Source organism: Rhipicephalus microplus, chromosome 6, assembly GCF_043290135.1.
Source record: "Rhipicephalus microplus isolate Deutch F79 chromosome 6, USDA_Rmic, whole genome shotgun sequence".
Classification (NCBI taxonomy): domain Eukaryota; kingdom Metazoa; phylum Arthropoda; class Arachnida; order Ixodida; family Ixodidae; genus Rhipicephalus; species Rhipicephalus microplus.
This window is the reverse complement of record NC_134705.1, coordinates 4,756,508-4,765,587: the sequence shown is the minus strand read 5'-3', so window position 1 is coordinate 4,765,587 and position 9,080 is coordinate 4,756,508. Positions and strand designations below refer to the sequence as shown.

Below are 9,080 nucleotides of genomic sequence, written 5' to 3'. Positions count from 1 at the left end.
GACAATTCATCAGCTGCCCACTCACAATAAGTTCACGTGCTACGTGATGCCAAACATGCGCATAAGAGTGTTTTCACACTCGTCGTTCGGATTATAGATGGCGCTTACTGTCACTCCTACTTCTAAATTCACATATAAACCCAAAAAAGTGGATGGAGGAAAGGCCGCTGTGGTAGCTCAGTGGTTAGAGCATCGAACGCGTTATTCGAAGGTCGTAGGCTCGATTCCTGCTCACGGCTGCTTATTCCTTCATCCACTTTTTTTCTTATTTACATTCAATCGGTTTTAATAACTTCCCGTGTACATTCCTTGGCATTACTTTCTGTTACATCTCATTATTATTGTGTTAAAACACGGAAAAACGAGCCCTTAGGCATACACTTCTTTCCCTTATTTCATTGAACGAGGGTCTCGTAATGGCAGACTTGCTGTGTTTAGGTTGTATAAGAGGGACAATTAATCAGCTGCCTGCTCATTATAGGTTCACGTGCTACGTGACGCCAAACAAGCGCATAAGAGTGTTTTCCCACTCGTCGTTTTGACTATAGATGGCGCTGACTGTCACTCCTACTTCCAAATTCACATATAAACCCAAAAAGTGGATGGAGGGAAGGCCGCTCTGGCAGCTTAGTGGAGGGAACGCGTTATTCGAAGGTCGTAGGCTCGATTCCTGCTCACGGCTGGTTATTCTTTCATCCACTTTTCTTTCTTCTTATTTATATTCAATTGGTTCAAATAACTTCCCGTGTACATTCCTTGGCAATACTGTCTGTTAGATCTCATTATATTGTGTTAAAACACGGAAAAACAAGCTCTTAGGTACTGACTTCTTTCCCTTATTTCATTGAACGAGGGTCTCGTAATGGCAGACTTGCTGTGTTTAGGTTGTATAAGATGGACAATTAATCAGCTGCCCGCTCTCAATAGGTTCACGTGCTACGTGATGCCAACATACGCATAAGAGTGTTTGCACACTCGTCGTTTGGATTTTAGATGGCGCCGACTGTCACTCCTACTTCTAAATTCACATATAAACCCAAAAAAGTGGATGGAGGGAAGGCCGCTGTGGTAGCTCAGTGGTTAGAGCATTATTCGAAGGTCGTAGGTTCGATTCCTGCTCAGGGATTGTTATTCTTTCATCCACTTTTCTTTCTTCTTATTTACATTCAATTGGTTCTAAAAACTTCCCGTGTACATTCCATGGCATTACTGTCTGTTAGATCTCATTAATATTGTGTTAAAACACGGAAAAACGAGCCCTTAGGTATACACTTCTTTCCCTTATTTCATTGAACGAGGGTGTCCTTATGGCAGACTTGGTGTGTATAGGTTGTATAAGAGGGACAATTCATCAGCTGCCCACTCACAATAAGTTCACGTGCTACGTGATGCCAAACATGCGCCTAAGAGTGTTTTCACACTCGTCGTTTAGAATATAGATGGCGCTTACTGTCACTCCTACTTCTAAATTCACATATAAACACAAAAAAGTGGATGGAGGAAAGGCCGCTGTGGTAGCTCAGTGGTTAGAGCATCGAACGCGTTATTCTAAGGTCGTAGGTTCGATTCCTGCTCACGGCTGCTTATTCCTTCATCCACTTTTCTTTCTTCTTATTTACATTCAATTGGTTCTAATAACTTCCCGTGTACATTCTTTGGCATTACTGTTTGTTAGATCTCTATATTATTGTGTTAAAACACGGAAAAACGAGCCCTTAGGTATACACTTCTTTGCCTTATTTCATTGAACGAGGGTCTCGTTATGGCAGACTTGCTGTGTTTAGGTTGTATAAGAGGGACAATTCATCAGCTGCCCACTCACAATAAGTTCACGTGCTACGTGATGCCAAACATACGCATAAGAGTGTTTTCACACTCGTCGTTTGGATTTTAGATGGCGCTGACTGTCACTCCTACTTCTAAATTCACATATAAACACAAAAAAGTGGATGGAGGGAAAGCCTCTGTGGTAGCTCAGTGGTTAGAGCATCGAACGCGTTATTCTAAGGTCGAAGGTTCGATTCCTGCTCACGGCTCGTTATTCTTTCATCCACTTTTCTTAGTTCTTATTTACATTCAAGTGGTTCTAAAAACTTCGCGTGTACAATCCTTGGCTTTACTGTCTGTTAGATCTCATTTATATTGTGTTAAAACACGGAAAAACGAGCCCTTAGGTATACACTTCTTTGCCTTATTTCATTGAACGAGTGTCTCGTAATGGCAGACTTGCTGTGTTTAGGTTGTATAAGATGGACAATTAATCAGCTGCCCGCTCATAATAGGTTCACGTGCTACGTGACGCCAAACTTACGCATAAGAGTGTTTTCACACTCGTCGTTTGGATTTTAGATGGCGCTGACTGTCACTCCTACTTCTAAATTCACATATAAACCCAAAAAAGTGGATGGAGGGAAGGCCGCTGTGGTAGCTCAGTGGTTAAAGCGTTATTCGAAGGTCGTAGGTTCGATTCCTGCTCACGGATTGTTATTATTTCATCCACTTTTCTTTCCACTTATTTACATTCAATTGGTTCTAAAAATTTCCCGTGTACATTCCATGGCATTACTGTCTGTTAGATCTCATTATTATTGTGTTAAAACACGGAAAAACGAGCCCTTAGACATACACTTCTTTCCCTTATTTCATTGAACGAGGGTCTCGTAATGGCAGACTTGCTGTGTTTAGGTTGTATAAGAGGGACAATTAATCAGCTGCCCGCTCATAATAGGTTCACGTGCTACGTGACGCCAAACATGCGCATAAGAGTGTTTTCACATTCGTCGTTTGAATTATAGATGGCGCTGACTGTCACTCTTACTTCAAAATTCACATATAAACCCCAAAAAGTGGATAGAGGGAAGGCCGCTGTGGTAGCTCAGTGGCTAGAGCATCGAACGCGTTATTCGAAGGTCGTAAGTTCGATTCCTGCTCACGGCTGGTTATTCTTTCAACTTTATTTCTTTCTTCTTATTTACATTCAATTGGTTCTAATAACTTCCCGTGTACATTCCTTGGCTTTACTGTCTGTTAGATCTCATTTATATTGTGGTGAAACACGGAAAAACGAGCCCTTAGGTATACACTTCTTTGCCTTATTTCATTGAACGAGGGTCTCGTAATGGCAGACTTGCTGTGTTTAGGTTGTATAAGAGGGACAATTAATCAGCTGCCCGCTCATAATAAGTTCACGTGCTACGTGACGCCAAACATGCGCATAAGAGTGTTTTCACACTCGTCGTTTGAAATATAGATGGCACTGACTGTCACTCCTACTTCTAAATTCACATATAAACCCAAAAACGTGGATAGAGGGAAGGCCGCTGTGGTAGCTCAGTGGCTAGAGCATCGAACGCGTTATTCGCAGGTCGTAGGTTCGATTCCTGCTCACGGCTGGTTATTCTTTCATCCACTTTTCTTTCTTCTTATTTACATTCAATTGGTTCTAATAACTTCGCGTGTACATTCCTTGGCTTTACTATCTGTTAGATCTCATTATTATTGTGTTAAAACACGGAAAAACGAGCCCTTAGGTATACACTTCTTTCTTTTATTTCTTTGAACGAGGGTCTCGTAATGGCAGACTTGCTGTGTTTACGTTGTATAAGAGCGACAATTACTTAGCTGCCCGCTCATAATGAGTTCACCTGCTACGTGACGCCAAACATGCGCATAAGAGTGTTTTCACACTCATCGTTTGGATTATAGATGGCGCTGACTGCCACTCCTACTTCTAAATTCACATATAAACCCAAAAAGTGGATGGAGGGAAGGCCGCTCTGGCAGCTTAGTGGTTAGAGCATCGAACGCGTTATTCGAAGGTCGTAGGTTCGATTCCTGCTCACGGCTGGTTATTCCTTCATCCACTTTTCTTTCTTCTTATTTATATTCAATTGGTTCAAATAACTTCCCGTGTACATTCCTTAACATTACTGTCTGTTAGATCTCATTATTATTGTGTTAAAACACGGAAAAACAAGCTCTCAGGTACACACTTCTTTCCCTTATTTCATTGAACGAGGGTCTCGTAATGGCAGACTTGCTGTGTTTAGGTTGTATAAGATGGACATTTAATCAGCTGCCCGCTCATAATAGGTTCACGTGCTACGTGCCGCCAACATACGCATAAGAGTGTTTGCACACTCGTCGTTTGGATTTTAGATTGCGCCGACTGTCACTCCTACTTCTAAATTATCATATAAACCCAAAAAAGTGGATGGAGGGAAGGCCGCTGTGGTAGCTCAGTGGTTAGAGCATTATTCAAAGGTCGTAGGTTCGATTCCTGCTCACGGATCGTTATTTTTTCATACACTTTTCTTTCTTCTTAATTACATTCAATTGGTTCTAAAAACTTCCCGTGTACATTCCATGGCATTACTGTCTGTTAGATCTCATTATATTGTGTTAAAACACGGAAAAACGAGCCCTTAGGTATACACTTCTTTCCCTTATTTCATTGAACGAGGGTCTCGTAATGGCAGACTTGCTGTGTTTAGGTTGTATAAGAGCGACAATTATTCAGCTGCCCGCTCATAATAGGTTCACGTGCTACGTGACGCCAAACATGCGCATAAGAAAGTTTTCACACTCGTCGTTTGAAATATAGATGGCGCTGACTGTCACTCCTACTTCTAAATTCACATATAAACCCAAAACTGTGGATGGAGGGAAGGCCGCTGTGGTAGCTCAGTGGCTAGAGCATTGAACGCGTTATTCGAAGGTCGTAGGTTCGATTCCTGCTCACGGCTGGTTATTCTTTCATCCACTTTTCTTTCTTCTTATTTACATTCAATTGGTTCTAATAACTTCCCGTGTACATTCCTTGGCTTTACTGTCTGTTAGATCTCATTATTATTGTGTTAAAACACGGAAAAACGAGCCCTTAGGTATACACTTCTTTCTTTTATTTCATTGAACGAGTGTCTCGTAATGGCAGACTTGCTGTGTTTAGGTTGTATAAGAGCGACAATTACTCAGCTGCCCGCTCATAATGTGTTCACCTGCTACGTGACGCCAAACATGCGCATACAAGTGTTTTTACACTCATCGTTTGGATTATAGATGGCGCTGACTGCCACTCCTACTTCTAAATTCACATATAAACCCAAAAAAGTGGATGGAGGGAAGGCCGCTCTGGCAGCTTAGTGGTTAGAGCATCGAACGCGTTATTCGAAGGTCGAGGGTTCGATGCCTGCTCACGGCTGGTTATCCTTTCATCCACTTTTCCTTCTTCTTATTTATATTCAATTGGTTCAAATACCTTCCCGTGTACATTCCTTGGCATTACTGTCTGTTAGATCTCATTATTATTGTGTTAAAACACGGAAAAACAAGCTCTTAGGTACACACTTCTTTCCCTTATTTCATTGAACGAGGGTCTCGTAATGGCAGACTTGCTGTGTTTAGGTTGTAAAAGATGGACAATTATTCAGCTGCCCGCTCATAATAGGTTCACGTGCTACGTGACGCCAACATACGCATAAGAGTGTTTGCACACTCGTCGTTTGGATTTTAGATGGCGCTGACTGTCACTCCTACTTCTAAATTCACATATAAACCCAAAAACGTGGATGGAGGGAAAGCCTCTGTGGTAGCTCAGTGGTTAGAGCATCGAACGCTTTATTCGAAGGTCGTAGGTTCGATTCCTGCTCACGGCTCGTTATTCTTTCATCCACTTTTCTTAGTTCTTATTTACATTCAAGTGGTTCTAAAAACTTCGCGTGTACAATCCTTGGCATTACTGTCTGGTAGATCTCATTATATTGTGTTAAAACACGGAAAAACGAGCCCTTAGGTATACACTTCTTTCCCTTATTTCATTGAACGAGGGTCTCGTAATGGCAGACTTGCTGTGTTTAGGTTGTATAAGATGGACAATTATTCAGCTGCCCGCTCATAATAGGTTCACGTGCTACGTGACGCCAACATACGCATAAGAGTGTTTGCACACTCGTCGTTTGGATTTTAGATGGCGCCGACTGTCACTCCTACTTCTAAATTCACATATAAACCCAAAAAAGTGGATGGAGGGAAGGCCGCTGTGGTAGCTCAGTGGTTAAAGCATTATTCGAAGGTCGTAGGTTCGATTCCTGCTCACGGATTGTTATTATTTCATCCACTTTTCTTTCCACTTATTTACATTCAATTGGTTCTAAAAACTTCCCGTGTACATTCCATGGCATTACTGTCTGTTAGATCTCATTAATATTGTGTTAAAACACGGAAAAACGAGCGCTTAGGTATACACTTCTTTGCCTTATTTCATTGAACGAGGGTCTCGTAATGGCAGACTTGCTGTGTTTAGGTTGTATATGAGGGACAATTAATCAGCTGCCCGCTCATAATAAGTTCACGTCCTTTGTGACGCCAAACATGCGCATAAGATTGTTTTCACACTCGTCGTTTGGATTTAGATGGCGCTGACTGTCACTCCTATTTCTAAATTCACATATAAACCCAAAAAAGTAGATGGAGGGAAGGCCGCTGTGGTAGCTCAGTGGTTAGAGCATCGAACGCGTTATTCGAAGGTCGTACGTTCGATTCCTGCTCACGGCTGGTTATCCTTTTATCCACTTTTCTTTCTTCTTATTTACATTCAATTGGTTCTAATAACTTCCCGTGTACATTCCTTGGCATTACTGTCTGTTAGAACTCATTAATAATGTGTTAAAACACGGAAAAACGAGCCCTTAGGTATACACTTCTTTCCCTCATTTCATTGAACGAGGGTCTCGTAATGGCAGACTTGCTGTGTTTAGGTTGTATAAGAGGGCCAATTATTCAGCTGCCCGCTCATAATAAGTTCACGTGCTACGTGACGCCAAACATGCGCATAAGAGTGTTTTCACACTCGTCGTTTGGATTATAGATGGCGCTGACTGTCACTCCTACTTCTAAATTCACATATAAACCTCAAAAAGTGGATGGAAGGAAGGCCGCTGTGGTAGCTCAATGGTTAAAGCATCGAACGCGTTATTCGAAGGTCGTAGGTTCGATTACTGCTCACGGCTGGTTATTCTTTCATCCACTTTCTTTCTTCCTTTTTACATTCAATTGGTTCTAATACCTTCCCCTGTACATTATTTGGCATTATTGTCTGTTAGATGTCATGAATATTTTGTTAAAACACGGAAAAACGAGCCCTTAGGTATACACTTCTTTCCCTCATTTCATTGAACTAGGGTCTCGTAATGGCAGACTTGCTGTGTTTAGGTTGTATAAGAGGGCCAATTATTTAGCTGCCCGGTCATAATAAGTTCACGTGCTACGTGACGCCAAACATGCGCATAAGAGTGTTTTCACACTCGTCGTTTGAATTATAGATGGCGCTGACTGTCACTCCTACTTCTAAATTCACATATAAACCCCAAAAAGTGGATGAAGGGAAGGCCGCTGTGGTAGCTCAGTGGTTAGAGCATCGAACACGTTATTCGAAGGTCGTAGGTTCGATTCCTGCTCACGGCTGGTTATTCTTTCATCCACTTTTCTTTCTTCTTATTTACATTCAATTGGTTGTAATAACTTCCCGTGTACAATCCTTGGCTTTACTGTCTGTTAGATCTCATTATTATTTTGTTAAAACACGGAAAAACAAGCTCTTAGGTACACACTTCTTTCCCTTATTTCATTGAACGAGGGTCTCGTAATGGCAGACTTGCTGTGTTTAGGTTGTATAAGATGGACAATTATTCAGCTGCCCGCTCATAATAGGTTCACGTGCTACGCGATGCCAAACATGCGCATAAGAGTGTTTTCACACTCGTCGTTTGGATTATAGATTGCGCTGACTGTCACTCCTACTTCTAAATTCACATATAAGCCCAAAAAGTGGATGGAGGAAAGGCCGCTGTGGTAGCTCAGTGGTTAGAGCATCGAACGTGTTATTCGAAGGTCGTAGGCTCGATTCCTGCTCACGGCAGCTTATTCCTTCATCCACTTTTCTTTCTTCTTAATTACATTCAATTGGTTCTAATAACTTCCCGTGTACATTCCTTGGCATTACTGTCTGTTAGATCTCATTATTATTGTGTTAAAACTCGGAAAACGAGCCCTTAGGCATACACTTCTTTCCCTTATTTCATTTAACGAGGGTCTCGTAATGGCAGACTTGCTGTGTTTACGTTGTATAAAAGGGAAAACTAATCAGCTGCCCGCTCATAATAGGTTCACGTGCTACGTGACGCCAAACATGCGCATAAGAGTGGTTTCACACTCGTCGTTTGGATTATAGATGGCGCTGACTGTCACTTTTACTACTAAATTCACATATAAACCCAAAATAGTGGATGGAGGGAAGGCCGCTGTGGTAGCTCAGTGGCTAGGGCATCGAACGCGTTATTCGAAGGTCGTAGGTTCGATTCCTGCTCACGGCTGGTTATTCTTTCATCCAATTTTCTTTCTTCTTATTGACATTGAATTGGTTCTAATAACTTCCCGTGTACAATCCTTGGCTTTACTGTCTGTTAGATCTCATTATTATTTTGTTAAAACACGGAAAAACAAGCTCTTAGGTACACACTTCTTTCACTTATTTCATTGAACGAGGGTCTAGTAATGGCAGACTTGCTGTGTTTAGGTTGTATAAGATGGACAATTAATCAGCTGCCCGCTCATAATAGGTTCACGTGCTACGTGACGCCAACATACGCATAAGAGTGTTTGCACACTCGTCGTTTGGATTTTAGATGGCGCCGACTGTGACTCCTACTTGTAAATTCACATATAAACCCAAAAAGTGGATGGAGGGAAGGCTGCTGTGGTAGCTCAGTGGTTATAGCATTATTCAAAGGTCGTAAGTTCGATTCCTGCTCCCGGCTCGTTATTCTTTCATCCACTTTTCTTTCTTCTTATTTACATTCAATTGGTTCTAAAAACTTCCCGTGTACATTCCATGGCATTACTGTCTGTTAGCTCTCATTATTATTGTGTTAAAACACGGAAAAACGAGCCCTTAGGTATACACTTTTTTCCCTTATTTCATTGAACGAGGGTCTCGTAATGGCAGACTTGCTGTGTTTAGGTTGTATAAGAGGGACAATTCATCAGCTGCCCACTCACAATGAGTTCACGTGCTACGTGATGCC

General features: G+C 41.8%; 2 non-coding genes across 2 annotated transcripts; both read left to right on the top strand.

The window, feature by feature from the left end:
* The first annotated feature begins 5,578 nt into the window (after positions 1-5,578).
* Positions 5,579-5,654, top strand: TRNAK-CUU (transfer RNA lysine (anticodon CUU)). The gene has a single exon. It is a non-coding gene; the product is annotated as a tRNA-Lys (tRNA).
* A 2,188-nt stretch (positions 5,655-7,842) lies between these two features.
* On the top strand, positions 7,843-7,915 carry TRNAT-UGU (transfer RNA threonine (anticodon UGU)). Its single transcript has one exon. It is a non-coding gene; the product is annotated as a tRNA-Thr (tRNA).
* Positions 7,916-9,080: the final 1,165 nt, after the last annotated feature.